At 41.8% G+C, this 22,721-nt stretch overlaps 2 long non-coding RNA genes across 3 annotated transcripts in view; one reads left to right on the forward strand and one right to left on the reverse strand.

Annotated features, from left to right (window-relative positions):
• Nucleotides 1-5,493: 5,493 nt before the first annotated feature.
• LOC148646885 (uncharacterized) overlaps nt 5,494-22,721 on the reverse strand; it is a 33,377-nt gene continuing 16,149 nt past the window's right edge. Inside the window, exons 5-6 of one of the 2 annotated variants that reach the window (XR_015927651.1) lie at nt 14,173-14,219; nt 5,494-11,281 (exon numbers count right to left, since the gene is read on the reverse strand). This is a non-coding gene — a long non-coding RNA (uncharacterized LOC148646885). Of the gene's footprint in view, nt 11,742-14,172; nt 14,220-22,721 lie in introns of both variants that reach the window. The other variant, XR_015927650.1, reaches the window with a different exon arrangement.
• Nucleotides 6,276-16,033, forward strand: LOC148646886 (uncharacterized). The gene is made up of 3 exons (XR_015927695.1): nt 6,276-6,355; nt 14,398-14,497; nt 15,805-16,033. It is a non-coding gene; the product is annotated as an uncharacterized LOC148646886 (long non-coding RNA).

Consider the following 22,721-nt stretch of genomic DNA (forward strand, 5'->3'; position numbering starts at 1 on the left):
GGACACTAAACTGTAAACAGGCGCCATCCTTTGGATGAGATGTAAAAGCAAGGAACTGACTCTCTGTGGTCATTAAAAATCCCAGGGTGTTTCTTGAAACGAGCAGGGGTGTAACCTTGGTGTCCCGGCCAAATTTCCCATTGACCCTTACCAATCTTGGCTTCCTAATAATCCCCATCTATGAATGGGCTTCATTACTCTGCTCTCCTCCCCACTGAAAGCTGATGTGGGGTGAGCTTTCTGATGCACTATAGCTGCCGTTGCATCATCCAGGTGGGGCTGCACATTGGTGATGGTTGAGGGGATCCCCATTGCCTGTAGAGCACTTTGAATGGAGTGTTCAGAGAAGCACTATAGAAGTGTAAGCAATTATTATTATTATTATTATCTCTGATCAGTACCCACATTGTAAGAGGTGAATTAGAGGACTTAGAGGACCGTGGCATGGCTGAACTGTTAAGTGCTTAAGATAAATTGAGTGAGTAATTACTTGCCCCTGCCACTGTTGTCGCTGAAACAGCAAATAAATGGAGAAACAGAAAAACTGGAACAAGAAATAAATGCACAACAAGTGTCACTAAGAGAAAAACAAGACAAAATGGTACTACTCTCCAGTGTGAGCATTAACCCTACAGTACCCCCAGGTACAAAACTCCGCCCACTATCTAATGACGTGAATTCTGGTAGCTCCCAGTACTCAGTGCAGAGACAATCAATCTCACAAAAATTTTAAGACTTCCGGTCAGATTGAGGAACCTGGTCAGAAAGACAGGTTATCATTCTCCAGCCTTGCTCACCAGATAGAAAGTGGATTAAATAAGGGCTATCCAGAGGAGGAAATAATTGATGCTGTAATTAGGGCCATCACACCTGGGCTCCAGTTGCGCAGTTATCTTGAGGGCTAATGGATTTGACCTTACCTACGCTAAGACAAATTCTTCAGTGTCATTACCAAGAAAAGGGGACAACAGAATTGTACAAGCAGCTTACCACAGAAGCACAACATAGTAAAGAGACACCACAAAGTTTTCTAATTTTTGCTCTTGATCTGAGACAGCAAATTATCTTTGCTTCACAAGAAGCTGAGTCTGGCCTGAAGTATGATCCTGCTCTAGTCCAAAGTATGTTCTTGCACACATTCCTCACTGGTCTGCAGAGTGACTGCATCCAACATGATCTTCAGCCCTACCTCTTAGATACCAATGTTACTGATGAAGTGCACCTAGAGAAATTAACCCTGAAGGAGAACGGACCCAGGGGCAGCGAACACCCGGAGCCTGAGCAACTCCTGGGTGCATCAGATGGCAAGGGCTACCCAGCAGTGGTCCCACCTGTGGAACTGGAGCGACTCCCGTCCAACAGATACCACAGAGAGAAGATGCCCTTCCACAGGGGCCTGCCAGCTGTGCCCACACCCACCGGCGTGGGTACGACCTGGTCGCTACAGTGGGGAAGTGCCATGGGAGACTTATGACTGCTAACCCTACTCTGGCCCGGCGTCCTCCCCAACACCAAGGGCACCAACCCCCCAGGATGGGAGGCTTTGGCCTGCGGCTGAGGACAGGTGCTGTGGTCCGGGGGGAAGCAGATGCTTGTCATCTGTCTGAGTGCAGCAACGGTGCGCCACCCCTGCTACCTTGCTCCCATCCAAGAGGACTGCATCCAAGAGGACTCCCATCCAAGATTAACTGCAGCGAGTGGGGACCAGTTTGGACTTGGGCTAGCAGGAGTTGGTGTGGCAGGGGGAGCGACTTCACCTGGTGGAGGGCAGGCCCGGCGAAGGCCGAGGGACGCGGGCTTGCTGGAGCCGGGAAAAAAAGCGGCGGCTAAGGTAGTCGCCAGGGCGGACCGGGCCTGCGAGCCGGGGGGCGAACATGCCGGATCCTGCCCCTGAGTCACCCTTTTTTTCTTTTTTCTCCTCGATTACACTGATTTCTAGTTTATCTATTTTCATCCGCTTCACGTTACAAATTCACAAATGCGACTTCCACTGCATTGTGAACTTACTCAACTGAAGACCTTCACCTCTTGCTACCGCCTTCTCTGGATTTCCTTCCCGTCTCGTTTCATCAATCATGTCTCTGAGGTACACTGCACTGCAACTTCTTCAACTAAAACAAAGCTACTTCCTGGTCAAAGACACATTCGATTACTGCCGTTTTACTGGGATTTTACGACCGACTCGCTACATCCATCGCAGCACAGGACGCCGTTCTCTTCGTTCGTCTGCCTGCGGAGTCTCTATCCCTGCCTTTCGGCGCACGTCTGTAAGTCCATCACGTACCGGCGCCGATCTAAAAAATCTCCTCTCACTACCGCACCTGGACCGCACTCCGCTTCCCCCCGCATCCCCGAGACTGGCCAGATCAGCGCTACTCAACACCCGCTCCGTTAACAGCAAGGCTCTTCTTTTATGTGACATTATCAAAGAAAAACAACTGGACCTTCTGTGCTTAACCGAAACATGGCACAAACAAAACGATGGACTCCTGTTCAACCAACTAGTTCCTCCTGGATATGGTTTCTTTGACCTTCCGCGTCTTTCAGGCAGAGGCGGGGGCATCATTGTTATTTACAACCTTTTTTACAGTCTAAGTCCTATAGCTATACCTCCTCCCTCTTCTTTTGAGTGTCTTGTTTTAAATGTTTCTATCCCCCAATCTACTATTATTGCCACAGTTTACAGACCACCCAAACCCAGTGGAGTCTTCTTAGGTGAGTTTGGTGATTTTCTCTCATTCTTATCCCTTAAATTTAAAAGGATCCTTATTCTAGGGGACTTTAATATACACATTGATTCAACCTCTTCCAGTCTGGCTAAAGACTTCCTTTCTCTTTTGGGATGCTTTGACCTTGCTCAGTTTGTTTGTACCCCTACACATAACAAAGGACACACCTTAGATCTAATTATTGCAAATGACTCCTTTGTCTCCCACTGCTCCCCCCTTGATCTAGGCCTCTCTGACCACTTAGCCATTCTCTTCAATCTGGAATTACCTGTTTCTAACACTTCCCCCTCACGCTCTGTAAATTTCCGCAACTGGCGATCAATTGATCACCCAAGGTTTGCAAATTCTGTTCTGTCCTCCTTATCCTGTTTCTCTTCCTCTGACCCTCTAGAGGACAAAATACAGTTACTTGACAATGCTCTTTTATCTACCCTCGACACCTTTGCTCCTTTAAAAACTCGAACCATCTCCTTCTCTCGCCCTGCCCCCTGGTACAATGACCATCTGCGTTTCATGAAGGCAGCCTCTCGCAAACTTGAGCGTAGGTGGCGTCTTTCCGGCCTAAATGTACATTATCAGGCCTGGAGAGATTACTTATCTGATTATAAGGTTACTATAGAGTCTGCTAGATCCACCTACTTCTCTCACATCATTGAAAATCACCAAAACAATCCCAGACATCTTTTCTCCACCATCAACAGACTGCTCAAGCCAAACTGCCCCACCACATTACCTGCCTCATCACAACTTTGCAACACATTCTTAGATTTCTTTAGTTCTAAGATTGACAACATCCGGCATCACATTCTCTCCACTACGGATATAATTTCCACACCTCCTCCATCCTCATCCAACTTCTCTGGTTCCCGTCTCTCCAGCTTCTCTCTTCTTGACTCAGCATCCCTAAACAAACTAGTTACGCGCATGAAACCCACCACATCTATTTTAGATCCCATTCCCACCACTTTATTCCAGTCCTGTTTCTCTTCTCTCTGTCCCATTGTCCTCAATATAATACATGAATCCTTGAGCACCGGCATTGTACCAACGGTCCTCAAAACTGCTGCTATTACCCCAGTGCCAAAGAAGCCTAACATGGCTCTCGACAATCTTAACAACTTTCGCCCCATCTCCAACTTACCCTTTCTCTCTAAAATTCTAGAACGTGCTGTCACACTTCAGTTACATAACCACCTCATGACAAACAACCTTTTCGAACCCTTCCAATCTGGCTTCCGTCAACTTCACAGCACAGAAACCGCCCTAGTCAAAGTCACCAACGATCTCCTAATAGCTTCTGATTCTGGTTCTCTTTCCATACTCATCCTTCTTGATCTCAGTGCTGCCTTTGACACTGTTGACCATAACATCTTGCTTTCTCGTCTCGAGACTGTGTTTGGAGTCTCTGACACTGCCCTCAAATGGTTTAAGTCTTACCTCACTGATCGCTGTCACTTTGTCTCTCTCAATGGGTACAGGTCTGAAATTGGTCTTGTCAAGTCTGGTGTCCCTCAGGGCTCAATACTGGGCCCCTTGCTCTTCAGCATTTACATGTTCCCACTTGGTCAGCTTTTAAGATCACATGGCCTCAGCTTTCATTTTTACGCTGACGATACTCAAATATACATCCATACCAAACCCGACACTGATGTGGCTGTCTCTATTCTATCTAATTGCATCTCTGACATAAAAATTTGGATGACTCAAAACTTCCTTCATCTTAACTGTGACAAGACTGAAGTCATGCTTATTGGTACCCCCCATCAACTTCGTAAAGCCAGTCCTGTAACCCTGTCTGTAGATGGCTCTGTACTTGAGCTCCAATCAAAATTGAAAAACCTTGGGGTTATATTCGATTCTGGCTTAACATTCGACCCACATGTACAGCATACTGTCAAAACATCTTTTTTTCACCTTAGAAATATCGCAAGACTACGCCCTATGCTATCATTAACTGTGGCTGAAAAGCTAATCAACATATTTGTATTCTCTCGAATTGACTACTGCAATGCTCTGCTCCCTGGGGTATCTAAATCTACTCTGAACAAGCTGCAGTATGTCCAAAATTCAGCAGCCAGAATCCTGACCAGGTCTAGTGCAAGTGTTCACATTACTCCTATCCTGAAGTCCTTGCACTGGCTTCCGGTCAAATTCCGCGTAGACTTTAAAATCCTCATGCTCACCTACAAGGCTTTACATGGCCTGGCACCTCAATACCTGTCTGAACTTTTATCGCCCTACTCCCCACCTCGCAACCTCCGCTCTTCAAATTCTGCCCTCCTTACTGTCCCCCAAGCCCGTCTACATTGTATGGGCGACAGGGCCTTCTCCTGCTATGCCCCCAAGCTCTGGAACTCTTTGCCCAAGGATATTAGAGAGTCACCTTCTCTAAACTCCTTCAAATCCAGACTCAAAACCCTCCTTTTCAGAAAAGCCTTTACTTAACTGGTTCCATTCTTCACCCCTCTGCTCTTCTTAATACCATCTTCTACGGTCTCCTCTATTGTTACTGTTGTATTGTTGTAATCATAATTGTGTCCTGTCTTGTGAAATTTTCTTATTTATTGTTGTAGTCTTCTTATTTATTGTTATTGTCATCCTGTAAAGCGCTTTGAGAAGCCACCTTTAAAGGCGCTATATAAAATAAAGTTTATTATTATTATTATTATTATATTTGTGATAAACTAAAATTCTAAATTTTATAATCAGTTACATTTAAAACTGATACATTAGATAATGTATAAATTATATATATAACATTCATTGTATATAGATGATATCTATGTTCCAATTGGAGTAACTAAACAAATTGTACAAATGGTGAGATAACCCCAACACTAACCTGTATGTAATATCTATATATATATTGTAGTAGCTATACTGTACAATTTTATTTTCCATTATTTTTCTGAAAATAATGTCATTGGCATAGTAATGTAATGTTATCATTGTCAATGAAATAGAAACCATGAGTTCCTCAAAGCTCTTATCATCTCACTGCATTCAACATCATTACAACTGTGTGTTATTTCTGTTGCAGAAGTTTAAACTAAACAATCAAACTAACTGGATAACTTGAATGGTCTCCTAAATTATTGTTAACTCTTGAAAGCTATTAACCCTCATTATACTGTTGGGTACGCGGGGCAAACGTTCGAGGTCAAATTTTTCCACAAGGAGGGTACCTTTAAAGCGGAGACGAAAATTTTTGCCGCGCCCTCTCTTTAAAGCCCTGGCCAAATACAAAGACAGTACGTACAGTTATAGTTCAAAGTTCAAGTTATAGTACAGTTCAAACTGAATTAAAAACTACACATCCCAGGTAACATGGTGGTGCTTGTGATCCTTGCATTTAACCAACGAAACAGGGTGAAAAATCAGTCACATGCCTTTGGGGCTGAGTTTCGAAAGCTTAACCTATCAGCAACATAGCGAAATTTGACGATAGGCTACTTCAAACTGTCAGTTACACGACTGTGTATGTCTGTTAAGCCACTCTTATTTGCCTCCTCCTTCTGCGTGCCTGATTTCTTGCCATCTTTAACAGTTCCGTGTTCGAATCGCAGTAGGGAGAGACACGTATGAAGAAAAGTTCATCCCAGCTACAATACAAATATATTTTTGTGGTAAGAGGGAGCAAAACATCAGCATTTACTGCTAATAATTAATGTACGATTTATAGATGAAATTTGACCATAAATATAAAGTTAAAATCTCCACAAACGAAGCAATGTAGGAAATGCACACTTTTTCTGCAACAGAAATACACAAAGAAAATAAATCCTTTCTGACATCTCAAATCAGTTTTGGTCAAGGTCTCCAAAACAAACAAGAAAAAGAACATTTTCAGAGAGCAATTACACTGTGTTTATGTAGAATAAGTGATTAGATTTATGAGCAATCTAATTTCTTATTCATTTAAAATAGTGAAATTTCAGCTGCAAAAGATCGCACCAGAGACAGCACTAGCACTGCTTGTCATAGACTTTCAGAAAGGGGTGAATGAAAGAAGTCATGTCAAGTACAATAATTCGGTGATCAATAATAACAGTTGTAGGACAAGAAACAAAAGATAGTGAAAACTTAAACTTTTTAAGGCTAAAACTAAAATTCAGTTTAAAAATTAAGGCAAAAGAAAATTAACGACGTTTAAGTGCTAGAGGTGTAAAAAATACAAAAATGCACTTTTTTTGCAGTTTTAGAAATGGAGCAGGTGTTACTTGAAATAAGTAAACAGAAAAAAGCCACGACTAGACATAGTGCAGAAGAGGGACATATAAATATATATCGTTATTAATTTCTTTAGATACGCAATTCATATTATATTCCCTATTACTCAAATTCTAAGAAACTCAATAAAATGTCCATAATATTTGCTATTTTAGTCTTTCAAAGAAGCCTTTCAAAGGCTTGAGGCGTATGTTAAATTGCCACACTGGATAAATTGTAAAGAAAACCTGTTTTACAACTCTTCCTCCCTCTTTTATTTTCAAAGAATAATAGGCGAGCCATCCAGTAAAAGACAGTCCCCCTTCCCCCCATGGACAGACTGACAAATGTTTTCTTAGAAAAAGAGATTCACAACGCAAAGCTGTGTCAGTCTTCACAGCCGAAACGTTGCGTTTTCTTTCTTCTCTTTTCAGCACGGAATAAACCTATTGTTCCTTTGCAGACTACACTACTTCTTAGTTAAACATTTGAAACACTTTATTTTTTTAAATTTAACACGCATTCAGTACAGAAATTAAATCATGTTTTCTACAGTTGTTAAGCAGATTAGCAGGTTACTGCCAAAATAGTGCAGCATCCACCACTGCCCAGTGATATAACTTTAATATAAACAAGATCTAATACCTGGTGCAGTTTTTACAAAAATACGTTTTTTTAATTAATCGAATCCCAGGTGTGAGTTCATAAAGCCTGAATTGCGTACTATGCTTACGTCTGCGAAACACCTGATCATCTACTCTAAAGATTTCCATCCTTTGTGTATATTCTAATCGCAGCGGGGGCAGAGACAGGCTAAGGCTGAAATTTAATTGGTGATCTGTATTCTTCACACGCTTCTGCAGCGCCGGGGAAATGTGCTACATTGATGTAGGGCTTTCGGGCTCACATGGGTTTGCGCCCTACACCCTGCGGTACCACTGTGTACATACAGTACGAACATGTTGTGATATTTAGAAATATAAAAAGGTCAATATAGTGCCCATAATATTTCAAAGAAATGTTTATTTGTTAAAAGAAAACTTATGGCAATAGCTGGATTTGAACACCCAACCTCACGCTTATAAGTAAGTCACTTAAACCATCACACCACAGACACAATGACATATCAAGTACTGAAACAACCATACACATATCAGTATAAAGTCTTATACTACTGTTTGTGCTACAGTACATGAATATAATTATATCGTTATTCATTTCTTTAGATATGCGATTCCATATTATATTCCCTATTAATCAAATTCTAAAAGTATGCTTTTGTTTACTCCGATAACGAGCGTACTCGCAGAAAAGCTTAAAAGTATCACTATTCTCACAAAGTAAATAAATGTATAGTAATATTGTCAGAAGGAGCACAGAAAAGCGTTTCCAAAATAACCACATGTAAGACTGATGCTTAAAATGTTTAGGGAGAAATGGAATGCTGGTGTGTATTTTTTCTTTAAACTACCAATACCAGCCAGATACAGTACAGTTTACATAATTTGTTTATATTCCTAAAGTTCCTTTACTTTAGTTGTAAAATTCCATATAAATATTCAATACTAAGAGGATTAAAATGTGCACAGTAAAGAGATTAAATGATTTAATCTTTTTACCAACGACCAATGCGCCACACGTGTCCCTGTCGGTCATTTTGGCCAGCCAATCATGTACTGCGGTACACCATGGTGGCCTGTGGGTAGTTGCGTGCGGTACGGGTTTGTACCGTGAAGTTTGAATGGCTGCATCTGTAGATCCTGAAATGACGATTGTATTTTAGATTTTGTGTAGTTGCTAGCATTGAACTGTGTGTTGGATGCGCATGAATTGAAGGAATGGGCAAATAAAGCTGATGCTGATCCACAGAGCCAGCATCTTAAGATGTTTATATTAAGAGGCAAATTGTTTAAATAACTAACTAGGTATGGATACTGATGTGCAAGAGAGGTGGAAAGGCTGTTTCCTTAAGCCAGCACTATAAAATAATTTATCCTCAGTGAGATGCTGCCATCTCATAGTGGGTTTCTAACACTGTATAGTCCCATCCACACATTCCTTTTACTTCCATCCATTTTCTAATCTTTTTATCCTGTATGGAGGATTTGGAGCCTATCCCAGCAAACAACGGACACAAAACAGAATACACCCTGGACATAGCGCCTGTCCATCACAGGACAGACAAACACGCACACACACGCACACACGCACCAGGGCAAGTTTTCCCATAATCCAATTAACCTACCAGTATGTTTTGGAGTGCGAGAGAAAATCATATCACACATAAGGAGAATAATCAGAGAACCCAGAGAGAACATGCAAACTCCACACACACAGGACAGCAGGAATTGAACCTATTCTTTTTATGCTCAGCTACTAAGATTTCCCTTCAGTGGTAAAATTCCATATAAATATTCAATACTTAAACGGGCACAGTAAAGACATTACATTTACATATACATACTGTATACAGTACAGTTTGCATACAGTAATATGTTTATGTTCCTAAATCAATATATTTTATGAGCATGTGAAAGGCATGGTGAATCAGAAATTCTCAAAAATTACTGTATTTTGCATGATTGGAAACAAATGCGTGATTGCAAAATGCTGTGGTGCTACTTTTACAAAGACGGTCAATGAAAAAAAGAATGTGGACCAGGGCAATACTTTGAGTTTACAGCTTGTCCAAGGTCATTCATTATTAATACTATTAGTAATATCTTCGGTAAAGACTTTGATGGTGACAGCTCAGACATGAGAGATTGAGCTTTATTAGCTCTACCTTGCGGAACTTCCAGATACTATTATTTTACTTGCGGTACCACATGGTATCATGCGGCACTATGCAAGAAATTACAGTATTAATACGGTAACTTGCGGTAAACTGCGTCAAGCGCACTGCAAAATAATTCGGTATCGCCTGCTTGTTTTGAATGGCTGCATCTGTATCTCATTTTTTATTTCTTTTTTAAAAAGATAGAAGACATAGTGAGACATGTATCACACACATCATCTAGAACATGAGAAAGATTAAATATTGCAAATTGTGCTCAGCAGGTAATTCTGGAACTAAGTAAATATGATGAATAAAGAGGCTTTCACTGTAACATATCAAAATGTTAAGTATACTGGGCAGTATTATCTGTTTGACTCTGTAATGGAAACACAAACAAAAAAGTGAACTTCAAGTGCCTACTTTTTGACTATTTTGCTACTTTCATTCTTGCATATTATCAGGAAGTTTCAGAGACAGTCATACATTCACAGCCAAGGATGAAGCGATAATCTTTGAAGCATCTGCAGTTCCATTTTTTCTCAACACTAAAACTTTTCCATCAGATTAAAAGTGGTTTATCATGGTCTAATTTAATAATAATAATTGCTTGCACTTCTATAGTGCTTTTATGGGTACTCCAGTGCCACCAATGTGCAACTCCACCTGGATGATGTGAAAGCAGCTAGAGTGCACCAGAACGCTCACCACACATCAGCTCTCAGAAGACCAGAATGATTAAGCCAATTCATAGATTGGGATTATTAGGAGGCCATGATGGGTAAAGGCCAGGGTGGAAATTTGGCTAAGACGCCAGAGTTACACCACTACTCTTTTTAAGAAACACCCTGGGATTTTTAATGACCAAAGAGAGTCAGGACCTCGGTTTGACATCTCATCTGAAGGACGACGTCTTTTTACAGTATAGTGTCCCCATCACTACACTGGGGCATTGTGATCCACATAGACCACAGGGTGAATGCCCCTTGCTGGCCCTACTAACACCTCTTCAAGCAGTAAGCTTAGTTTTTCCCAGTACGTCTCCCATCCATGTACACTTTTACCACTGTACTCAACAATGGTAGGAAAAGACTCTCTCTTGTTTCTGCACAAGGAAATTCCCAACACCGAACAAGCAGCTGACAAGTCAAACAAGTTAACCCAGCTCAGTTCTGTCTTCAGAGGGAAATTCAAACTCATTAAGAAATTTATTGTGAAGAAAGAAGAGAAAGAACTTTTTCCTAGCAACATGAGGACAGATTTTCAAAGGAGTTACAGTCTTGATGAACTTTGGTTTTTAAGTAGCCTGAGTGTGCAGGTATAAGCAATATTTTCAGAGCACTATTTAGAAAAGCCGTACTTTTCTGATACAGGTTTGAAATTGCTAAGCCGCATATGCCATTGGCAGCTAAAAACATCGCCATAGATGTGGATAGCAACGTTACAAGCACTGTCATGTCTAAAGTGACAGCACCACAACAGGAAGGATCAGGTCTTGCTTACATTAGAAGGGGTGTCAAGAGAAGAAGACAGATGTCATCATTTCATCGTGAGGGGCCACCAAAGCCTGTTAAAAGACAAGTTAAGAGAAGACAGACATCTCACAAAAGACATACAGTAGGACAACCAAGAAGAGGACCGTGACTCGTTTCAGCTGACAAGATTTTAAACATGACTTTTGTTCACAGCGCATGTGTACTGTAGAATGCGCAAAGTCAGATCTGGACATTTTTCAATTGGCCTCTACACAAACAAGCATCAAGAAAAGCTTTTACGTAGAAGTTCCACCCCTCACAGCCCTAGCAGAAAACTCTCCTCTGGAATTCTTCATTGCCGGCAATTACTATTTACCTGACAAGTGATGGTGGAGCAGAATGTTTCGACAGCACATACAACTTTGTTTTTTCATACTTGGTCAGATGTGAGTTTTGAAGAATGTCTCTCATTTCATCATCCAGCCTGCGTGTTGTATTTTTTCTCACATCACTCTCATTGCCAGGCCACTTTCAGAGCCAATCAAGCTGTTTCTGGGGTACAAGGTACATTTTTTCAGTATGCTTCACTATAGTCTTTATAAGCTTTCGCTTTCTCTTCAGGACCCTAAACTGTTTAGCAGTTAGTGGAATGTTCCCTTTCAATGTGTTCAATACGATTTCAACGGTTGTCTGAACAAGGTCATCAGAAGCCCCACAGAGAATAGCTTTCTGCTGACTGGGGCTGGCTTTTGTCAGAAACTGTAAGACAGTCAAGTTTCTCCGAACGCGTGTCGACGACTGGAATGTGGTTTTTCAACTGAGACTGTGGCAGTGAAGTCATCAGCTTTTAGATTTTTTTTAATACATAAGCCGCTGTAGGAAAAATACCTGTTCTTAATGGTAGTCATAGGATGTGTCTGCATTTAAATCCACCAGCAAGTAACCGAAAGGTTTTTTAGTAGTGTCCTTGAACTGAAAAGAATTTGGCCTGACAGGCCAATGTAGTAAGTAGTTTATCTCTAGGGCTTTTAAACAGCACCATGTACTTTGTATTTAATGCTATGGTTCTTCTTTTCTGACCCTGACCAAACACATTTTGTACAATATACATAATGCTAAGGTTTCTGTGGTGTACATATTTGGTAAAAGACTTTTCTATTTCATTATTTTCACACACAGACTCAAATCATCAACAATAATCAAATGTACTTTATTGGGTTGCAGTAACTGATCATTGGAAAATGACTCTGGTACACATTTGAAGGATTGTTATAAATTTTATGAAAGCTAACAAACTGCTTGTCTTTTAGCTTCCTAACTGCTTATAACCCTGGCAAGTGGAAACATACCAGGGGGCATCTATAGGTCAGTGGAAAAATACAGCTCATGTCTTAATGTAGTAAAAAGGGAAGTTGAATGTCTTGTTCTGCAAATGTAAGCAATAAGGAAAGTCTTAATAAGAAGTTGTTTTCATCTACCCAAGCTTGACTGAAAACTAATGATTCGTTTTAGGGATTAGGTAATCTATGTCAAAAGTAGGAAGCTTTTCTGTTACTGTGTATAAAAAGCGCTGAGTGCTGATCTCCCATATGCATCCAAATAAACAGCTCTTCTTTTACCAACACCAGGACTCTGATAGTTTAATGTTTCTTTAATTGGCACTGCGAGCAGGGTCCTACTAGCAGAATGGAACTCCCGTTGGTTGGTGGAGAGAAAAAGTTAGGCGCCATTATTAAATGAGGCAAGGATTCTTCATTTCTAAAAAGTCCCTTCTCCTCTCCACACTACTGAATGGGATTTTCTCAAAGCTGTAGCGAGGACCTCAAGTAATTGGGTGTTGGAGACAGGGGTCTGTTTGAGGTACCTGTTTGACTGTGCAGTAAAGCAAGGACTCCACTGGTTTGCGCAGTGTGTTGCGGGGCACAGTAAAGCTGGGACTCCACCGGTTTGTGCTCCAAGTTTTGTGTGGGGCACAGTAAAGCCGGGACTCCACTGGTTTGTGCTCCAGGTGTGCGGGGCAAAGCCACATTTCTGTGGTTTATGCTGTTGTGGCCTCCCTGGTAGAAACATTTGGTCCTGCCTGGGTGGTATAGGGCTGCGCAGTAAAGCCAGGACTCCACTGGTTTGCACAGTGTTTTGTGGTTTGTGTGTCGAGGAGTAGCTCTGTTAAGCCCTTTTCTTAAGGGTTTAAGATGAGTTGGTGTAAAGACAAGTTAATGGAGGTTTCTGACTGGGTGTCAGAGAAAAAGAAGTTAAAAGATGTAGAAGAAAAGCTGAAAAAGAAATATAGTCTGTCTGATGGAACGTGGACAGAACCAGGATGAAGCAATCAAACAGAATCGGGCGCAAAGGCAGAAGTTTCACAAATAATTAACTGAAATGAAACAAAGTTATATATGCAGAAAAAGAAAAAAAAGAAGAAATAGAACGCCTTAAGAGAGAATGTGGGAGAAGGGTGGGAATTAGTGTGGAGATTTTTGAAAGAGCATTACCCACCGAAAACAGATTGGAGAAAAGTAACAGCACGTCAGCAGAAGGAAAGTGAGGATGTTTCAGATTTTACAGAAAGGTTTATAAATTTATGGACAGTATCCTTGGTGTTAGCCGATGAAAAGGAAGTGAATGTAAACAGTAATGAAACAAATTTACTTGAGTGGGTTAAAACCTGATGTTGCCAAGAATGTACAACTGTGCTTTCCTGATAATACGGAGAACGGAGACAGATTTCATTTAATAACTCGCGAAGCATGTATGCAAAAGTGCGGGTGCTGCAAATAGGAGGTAAAAAAAATTCCAAGGAGGAGATACAAGCTGTCACAATATGCTTGGGAAAAGATGTACAGTTTCAACAACAGATGTGGGTAGGGGATACCTCAGACCTATTGGGCTGGGATGCCCTGCAGCATTTATAAGGAATTACTGTATGAGACAGCATTTATGTGAAATACCTCAATAGAGCTCTGAGGTATTGTGATTGTTTTACCTGATGAGGGAATCCATAAGGCTGGGCTACTCCAAGTACTGGATCTTCTGATGGAAAAAAAAAGTATATTAGCAACTACATAATAAAGGCAGGGTGAATTCCTTCTCAGAACGAACTTGCCTAGTGACGACTGGCAAAAGGGGGCTAGTGCAGTCTAAAGACAAAATTGCCTTGACCCCTGCAGCAGAAAGCGTTTTTATTGATTTGAAATAAGCTTTCTTGCAGGCCCAGGGCTGGATTCTCTCAGACGGATCATCTGTATGTAATCTGTATGTAAGTGAAAGAAATGGGTTGTGAGCTGCTGTGCTGGTGCAGGAGCATGGAGGTAGGCATCGCCCGGTGGGTTATTATTCAGGACCCCTCGATGCGGTGGCCAAGGGGCCATGTTTATATGTTGTGCAGGTTACCTGTCTGGCTGCATAAACTGTGAATAATCTGGTGTTGAACCAGCAGATTGAATGAAAAGATTTAATTGAAACTTGTAAATATGCTAAATGGTCAAACTGTTACAATTTATACGGATTCACGGTATGCATTTGGGGTATACCGTGATTTTGGGAGATTGTGGAGAAACAGGGATTTTCTCACAGCTACAAGGATTCCAGTAAAAAAACGCTGGGTTGGTAGCAGAATTGTTAGAGGTTCTGGCCCTCCCAAAACAGACTGCAGTTGTTAAATGAGGACTCAGCTGTGGCTAAAGGCAAATCCTTTGCTGACACAGCAGCAAGACATGCAGGCTTAAAAGAAGAACAGCAAAAACAGGAACCTGAGGTTTGCCTTAGGCCCGCTGTACAAGGCATACAATAACAGCAAATACAGACAGAGGCACCCAAAGAGGAAAAGTGGGCCTGGCTCAAGAAAGGAATCGGGCTAGGAGCTGAAGGATTATTGTGACATCAGAGCACTGGAAGGCTAGCATGTCCTAAGTCTCTGATGCCTTTGTAACCCGACAAATATATTCTGTCGACACCCGGGTGTGAGTCAAATGGTGTGCCAGTTTTCCCAAAACTGGGTGGGCATGGGGACCGGGTTTGAGTAGTAATCACCTATGTGATATCTCGATGTGATGCTTGTCAAAGGTGTAGGTGATACAGCTCCAAAGGCCTGCTCCTGAGGGACCTTGCATGCACTGGCAAATTGGCTATTATAGCTTGCTGATAAGTAAAGGGAAACCTGGGCTCTAATAATGATGGTGGATCTGTTTTCCCAGTGGGTTGAGGCCACGGCCTCTGTGATTGCCAAAAACTTAATGATGGAGATAAATGCTCAGTGGGGACTGCCCTGCCGCTTGTATTATGAAAAAGGGACACACTTCACAGGGAAGGTGTGTCAGGCTGTGGAACTAAGGAACAGAACTCTGAAAGATCAACAAGACATCAGACTAAAGGAACACCGTGGATAGATGCTCTGCCTACAGTTTCCTGTGTAGCCTGTGGGCTGGATCAAACAGAACTGTGGAATTGAGCCTGTTTGATATCATCACGTGCCAACCAACGAAACTTCCTGGAGGGCCAAATTTGGCTAATGGATAGTTGAATTTGCTATTTAATTCTCTATTGCAGTATTGTAGGTTGTTAATTGAAGCAGTGCACGGGGCTGGTAAACAGGTGATTGACGCTTGTGGATCTCCAGTAGAGGGAAGACACGACCTGATACCTGGCGAGTGGGTGTGGGTAAAGAAGATACCCTGTCAAATGTTGCAACCCCGCTGAGGAGGATACCTGAGGAGGTACTGTATCAAGTGCTACTGACTACCGACTGCCATCCGAGTGACAGGATGAGATAGCTGAATCTACGCTTTGCACTGTCACGAGTTACTGCACCAGAGACTGAGTGAACAGAAATAAATATGTTGTCACTGTTTCTGTGTCTGTCAGGCTTCTTGGGGGGGTGGGGGCTGACAGTGTGAATGTTAAGGGTAAGGAGTGTTACTCAAATGGGGAATATGGAATCAATACCTTCTTGGTATTGTCATATCAGCCACAAATAATAATCAGAGCTTATATTGGGTTTATATTGCTATACAAGAGTATAGGAGTAATCCCCTTTGATAGAGGTGATTATTTAGGTTTATTGGCATGGGTAAATAGTTCTGCTTTTAGTCTGAGTGTACCTCAAATGTATTAGAATGGAACTAACCATATGCTCCCCGCTATAATCACAGTTTTAGTCCATCCTCTATTAGAGTGATAAGCAGTTGTATGTAGTACTTATGTTCCAGACAATTCTGAACATATCATGGACTTAGCAGAGCACATCTATGATGTTGGACAAAAATATCACGACTATAATCTTAATGACTGGGGAGTGGGAAAGTGGCTGGAGTCTGTGTTTGGAGCCTGGAGAGGATCACTGGTAGAATATATCTTTATGACCTAATATTACTAATCATTTTTTTATTTTATGTATTCACTGTCATTAAGCTGTATATAATCATTCAATATCAATTCAATATAATCATGAGGAGGACAAGAATCTCATTGTTTATAACATAGTGGTGTGGAAACAAATATGTTCTAAAGGAGGGACTGAAGGAATGTTATACATTTTATAAAAGCTAACAAACTGCTTGTCTTTTAGCTTCCTAACTGCTTATTATCACAGTCGTTGGAAGGGACGAACTGTGGAATGGCAGGACAGCAAAAAAGACCCTATGCTTTGCAGCGAGACGGGGGTTAGCCCGGACTCTGTTCAGGAAATGCCGTATAGAAACTGTTGTGGAATTTTATCAAAGAAGAGCCAGGAGAGGTATTCTCATTCACTCAGTAAGGTCTTAAATAGGCTACACAACAAGACACACCAGAAAGACATGAATAATCACAGGGAACTAGAAACAGGAGAGAAGTAGAGCATACTGGGTGTACTTGGCATGACACTTATAACCCTGGCAAGTGGAAACATACCAGGGGGCATCTATAGGTCACTGGAAAAGTACAGCTCATGTCCTACATGTAGTAAAAAGGGAAGTTGAATGTCTTGTTTTGCGAATGTAAGCAATAACTAAAGTCTTAATAAGAAGTTGTTTTCATCTACGCGAGGTTGACTGTTAACTAATGATTCATTTTAGGGATTAGGTAATCTATGTCAAAAGTAGGAAGCTTGTCTGTTACTTTGTATAAAAAGCACTGAGCAACATCTTTCGGAGAGACTAGTTTCTCCAAGCTGATCTCCTGTATGCATCCGGATAAACAGCTCTTCTTTCACCAACACCCGGACTCTGACATTTTGATGTTTCTTCAACTTCTTTAAACTAATGTGTGGGAATTTCACAAGCAATTCCACAAGCAAGAGGTTGCCAGCAGCTGTAACACCAGGCAATGTTTTCAGGTTTACAAGTCATGTAAAAAAATAACTTTTACCACAATTCAAAGGTCTGGACAAAATGCACAAAAAAGGGTGCTTTAACCTGATATCCATCGTATTAATATCCATATGGAAGCGATGTAAAATTTTCCTGTACCGCTGGCTTGTCATACACCACCTTCTGCATTTTCTTTAATGTCTGGTTCTTGATGAGCTGGTCCTTTTTAACATGCACTATCCCCTGCTGAATAGAAATGTGTTTAAATTCCCTGTCCTCATCATACAGGTTAATGGTTAATGGCAAAGTCAAAAACCAGTTCCGCAGACTCTGAAAGTTAATTTTTTCTCAATTGTTCACATTGAGCATAATACCTTTCAGCTTTAAAAAGGCTTTTCCTCCAGATAGCTTGTACCCATACACTTAGGCCCTGTTGACACAAATTATGTGATGTGTTCGCCAGTATCGATTTCGTTGGTCAATTACTGGTCAACTAACCGGATTCCACTTCCACTTGCGGGGAAGATGACAAAGATAACCAAGTCTATGTCATGGTAAAGACCTTGCAAAATGTTTAAAAACTTGTAAACTCCATCCTGGCATAGCCAGTGGTAAAGTTGGCTATGAAAATGTGAGCGTTACTTTGACCTGTGTAGTGGTCTTTAGTGTGTTTCCAGGTGACACATGGTGTATGATCATTGATAAAACTCATAAAAGTGGAGAAAGAAAGAGCATTATTAATGCTTTTTCAGATGCTGCTGAGTTTTTGAGCAATGTTAGAATAATAGTTACATGTACTGAACTAATTTTCCTCACCAAAATCTAATTACAGATTGCAACCAGGAGTCTGTAACATCTTTCTCTGTAACAAATTTAAAAAGTTCAAAAGTGACAGCAGCCCTGTTACCCTGCAACTCACAACTGGCAACCCACTGAAGCTAAGCAGGTGTGAGCCTGGTCAGTACCTGGGTGACAGACCTCCTGGGAAAAACCTAAGTTTGCTGCTGGAAGAGCTGTTAGTGGGACCAGCAGGGGGTGTTCACCCTGCAGTCTATGTGGGTCCTAAAGACACAGTATAGTGACGGGGACACTATACTGTAAAAAGATGCTGCCCTTCAGGTGAGACGTAAAACCGAGGTCCCGACTCTCTGTGCTCATTAAAATTCCCAGGGTGTTTTCTCAAAAAGTGCAGGGGTGTAACACTGGTGTCCTGGCCAAATTTCCCATTGGCCCTTACCGATCATGGCCTCCTAATAATCCCTATCTATGAATTGGCTTCATTCTCTGTTCTCTTCCCCACTGAGAGCTGATGTGTGGTGAGTGTTCTAGCGCACTATGGCTGCCATCGCATCATCCAGGTGGGGTTGCTCATTGCTGGTGGAGGAGAGTCCCCATTACCTGTAAAGCGCTTTGAGTGGAGTGTCCAGAAAAGCATTATATAACACTACTGTATGTAAGTGTAAACAATAATTTTTATTATTGAAATAGGAGTAGTAGTAGTAGTATGTACCACTCAACTGAACAAAACACTAATAGGACCTAAACTTACATTAATATCACTTAACATTGAATACAGTGTAATATATATAGAAAACAAAAATCATCGCTAATACACAATATTTACTAGTTTATTTTGGAAAAAGGAGTCTTTCTTTGATAGAAGGAAAACTATTAACCCTATTAAGCGTATTCTAAAAAATATGTGTTTTTACTGCGATAATGAATGCAAGTATTCATAGAAAAGCTTACACGAGAATACACATCCTGAGGGGGCATTCATCATAGCGGGTGATTGCAACGGTGCAAACTTGAAAAAAACAATGCCTAATCTACATCAACACATTGACTGCCCAATGCGCAGAACGAACATGTTGGACAATGTTTACACTCCCTTCCAGGATGGTTACAAAGCTCTCCCCTGACCTCCTTTCGGCAAATCCGATCACACCTCCATTCTGCTGTTTACAAGCAGAAGCTTAAACAGGAGAGGCCAGTGTTAAGAACCATTCAACGTTGGTCAGATGAATCAGATTTTATACTAAATCACTGTTTTGCTACCACTGACTGGCAGATCTTCTGCGAAGCTGCCGAAAATAATATCAATCTGTATACGGACTATGTTACTGGCTACATCAGTAAATGTATTGAAGACGTGGTTCCCAGGATTACTGTTCGCACATATCCAAATCAGAAACCGTGGATAAATGGTGAGATATGCGCCAAACTGAAAGCTAGGACAGCTGCTTTCAATTCTGGCGATATGGGTAAATACAAAAAATCCAGATAAGACCTCAGGAAAGCTACCAAAATAGCTAAATACAACTACAAAGTTAAATTAGTCATATTACCACGGCTGCAACGCACGGACCATGTGGAGTGGTATACGCACCATTACAGACTACAAAACGCAACCCAGCTAAATCGCACAACAGTCTGCCTCTCTTCCTGATGAGCTAAACTCATTATACCCTCGGATTGAGGTCAGCAACGCAGATCCAGTCAGGAAGATTCCAGAAATCCAAAACGGAAACCCACTGATCATATCCAGAGCGGATGTGTGTAACGTTTTTAAAAAGACAAATCCACGCAAGGCTCCTGGCCCTGATGCCATCCCTGGCTGCATTCTGAAGGCATGTGCAGACCAGCTGGCAGATGTCTTCTCGGACATTTTTAATCTCTCTCTAGCTCAGTTTATAGTTCCTTCCTGCTTTAAGAAAACCAGCATTTTCCCTGTTCCTAAAAAATCCAGAGTCAGCTGCCTAAATGACTACTGCCCTGTTGCACTCATATCAGTTATCATGAAGTGCTTCGAGCAGTTGGTCAAAGCATACATCATTGCCTGACACCCTAGACCCACTGCAATTTGCATACCGCCAGAACAGGTCAACAGAAGATGCTATTGCCACTGCCCTCCATACTGCCCTCTCACACCTGGATAAGAAAGGAACATATATAATGCTGTTTGTTGATTACAGCTCAGCATTCAATGGTGCCATCAATACTCGTCATCAAGCTCCAGGACCTGGGACTGAACACCTCCCTCTGTAATTGGATCCTGGACTTCTTGACGGAAGGTCCGCAGGTGGTGAAGGTGGGCACCAACATATCCTCTACCCTGACTCTAAACACTGGAGCCCCCAAGGCTGCGTGCTTAGCCCTGTCCTCTACTCCTTATTTACCCATGACTGTGTCACCAGGCATAACTCAAACTCCATCATCAAGTTTGCGGACGATACAACAGTCATTGGCCTGATTACAGATGGTGAGGAGTCTGCATACAGGGAGGAGGTTGAAACCCTGGCAGTATGGTGCCAGGAGAACAACCTCTCTCTGAACATCAGTAAGACTAAGGAGATGATTGTGGACTATAGGAAACATCAGGGAGGAGACCACACACCTATTTACATCAATGGGACTGCAGTGGAGAGGGTCAGCAGCTTTAAGTTCCTGGGAGTTAACATTTCAGAGGATTTAACCTGGACCCACCACACCAACACCGTGGTCAAGACAGCACGGCAGCGCCTGTTCTTTCTCCGCAGGCTAAAGAAGTTCGGCATGCCATCACATATCTAGGCCAACTTCTACAGGTGCATTATTGAGACCATCCTGACTGGTTGCATCACTGCCTGGTATGGGAACTGCTCCGCCTGAGATCACAAAGTATTGCAGAGGGTGGTGAAGTCAGCGCAGCTTATCACCAGCTGTGAGCTACCAAGCATCCAGGAGATCTACTCAGCTAGATGTCTGAAGAAGGCCAGGTCCATTCTCGAGGACCCCAGTCATCCCAGTCACAAACTGTTTTCCCTCCTACCGTCCAGTAAATGGTACCAAAGCATTCGGTCCTAGTCCAACAGACTACGGAACAGCTTCTACCTCCAGGCAATAAGACTGCTAAATAGCCAACCTGTAGCTCCTTAGCAAATCACCTGTAATGGCTACATAGACACACAATTCTTACTATATTTAGCATAACTGCACTACATGTATATATTGCATACACCACGGACACATAACAGCTCTACTCACATTGAGTTGTATTCAATTTAAAATTTTTTGTGATTTTTGTGTTTTTGTGAATTTTTGTGATTTTTGTGATTCTTGTAATTTTTGTGAGCTCGCAGAAAAAGACATTAGACAGTAGGCAACTACTGCTCCACGCCATATTGTTGTGCATTTGATAAATAAACTTTGATTTGATTTGATTTATTAATACATAAAATATGAAACATATACAGATCTTATGGTGAAGGTTATCAAAATACAAGATATATAGACATGAAGAGATACAAAACAAAGAATATACGTTCAGTACTATTCAGCTCTACCATTTTGTTAATCCATTTTTTGATTACAACTTCTACATTAGATACTGAAAATTATATACATTACGTATGTGAATTAAATTGATATCAACTTGTGTAGAGATACAATTGAATTCTGGAGATGCAATGCAAAATACTGGGTTACTTGTATTTCCCATAGACACAAAAGACGAGCTGGCAGGCTCTGTCGCAGTGGCGTCCAGTAGCCCGGTTCTCCGGCTCAGTTCCAAACCAATCCTGGTGCAGCTCTAAGTCAGGAAGAAGGAGGAGAGATTTCTATTGGCAGCACGCCGGACAGCTGCTCTCTGAGGACCTACTAATAGAGTGGCTGATTAGTAACAGTCTGTGCACAGAAAGTGACTGTGGTCCAGACAGTCACTCTAGAAAGGGAAGAAACCTGGTTCAACCCAGCGTAGTGCTAGTTTCGAATAGGATTCACTTGTCGACTCACTTCGGAACATATGTCGCTCATTGATCAGGCAGGCATTCAAGGCAGGTTACCAGCAATTCACGAGGCCAGCTGCGGGGCTAACCTCGAGCAGATCTGTCTTTTACGCATGGGCGTCCTCCTGGCTTGGGTCTTAGAATGAAAGTTACGTCGCGTGATTGTCCAAGTTGAGCATGAGAACACACAGAGGAGGAGCAAAGTTCTGAGGCCTTGCAGCTGGTTTTATCTAGAGCAACTATGGTCGTTCATTCGTTGACAGTTTGGCAGGCATTGGATACCTACAGTATGTGCGATTACCAAGACTTGCAGGTTCCTGATTGGTTGATCAAATGTAGAAGTGACTAACGTTGACTTCTGACCCTAGGGTTGTAAACTAGGTTCTTGTCAGGTCTGAGCAGACATCCTGGCACCAGGAGTAGCCATTCATTGTGACAGGGTAGGCACAACCTTTTCTGGGAACTATTCCTTATTAGAAAGA

The sequence above is a fragment of the Lepisosteus platostomus genome, chromosome 16 (genome assembly GCF_059453375.1).
Source record: "Lepisosteus platostomus isolate fLepPlt1 chromosome 16, fLepPlt1.hap1, whole genome shotgun sequence".
NCBI lineage: Eukaryota > Metazoa > Chordata > Actinopteri > Semionotiformes > Lepisosteidae > Lepisosteus > Lepisosteus platostomus.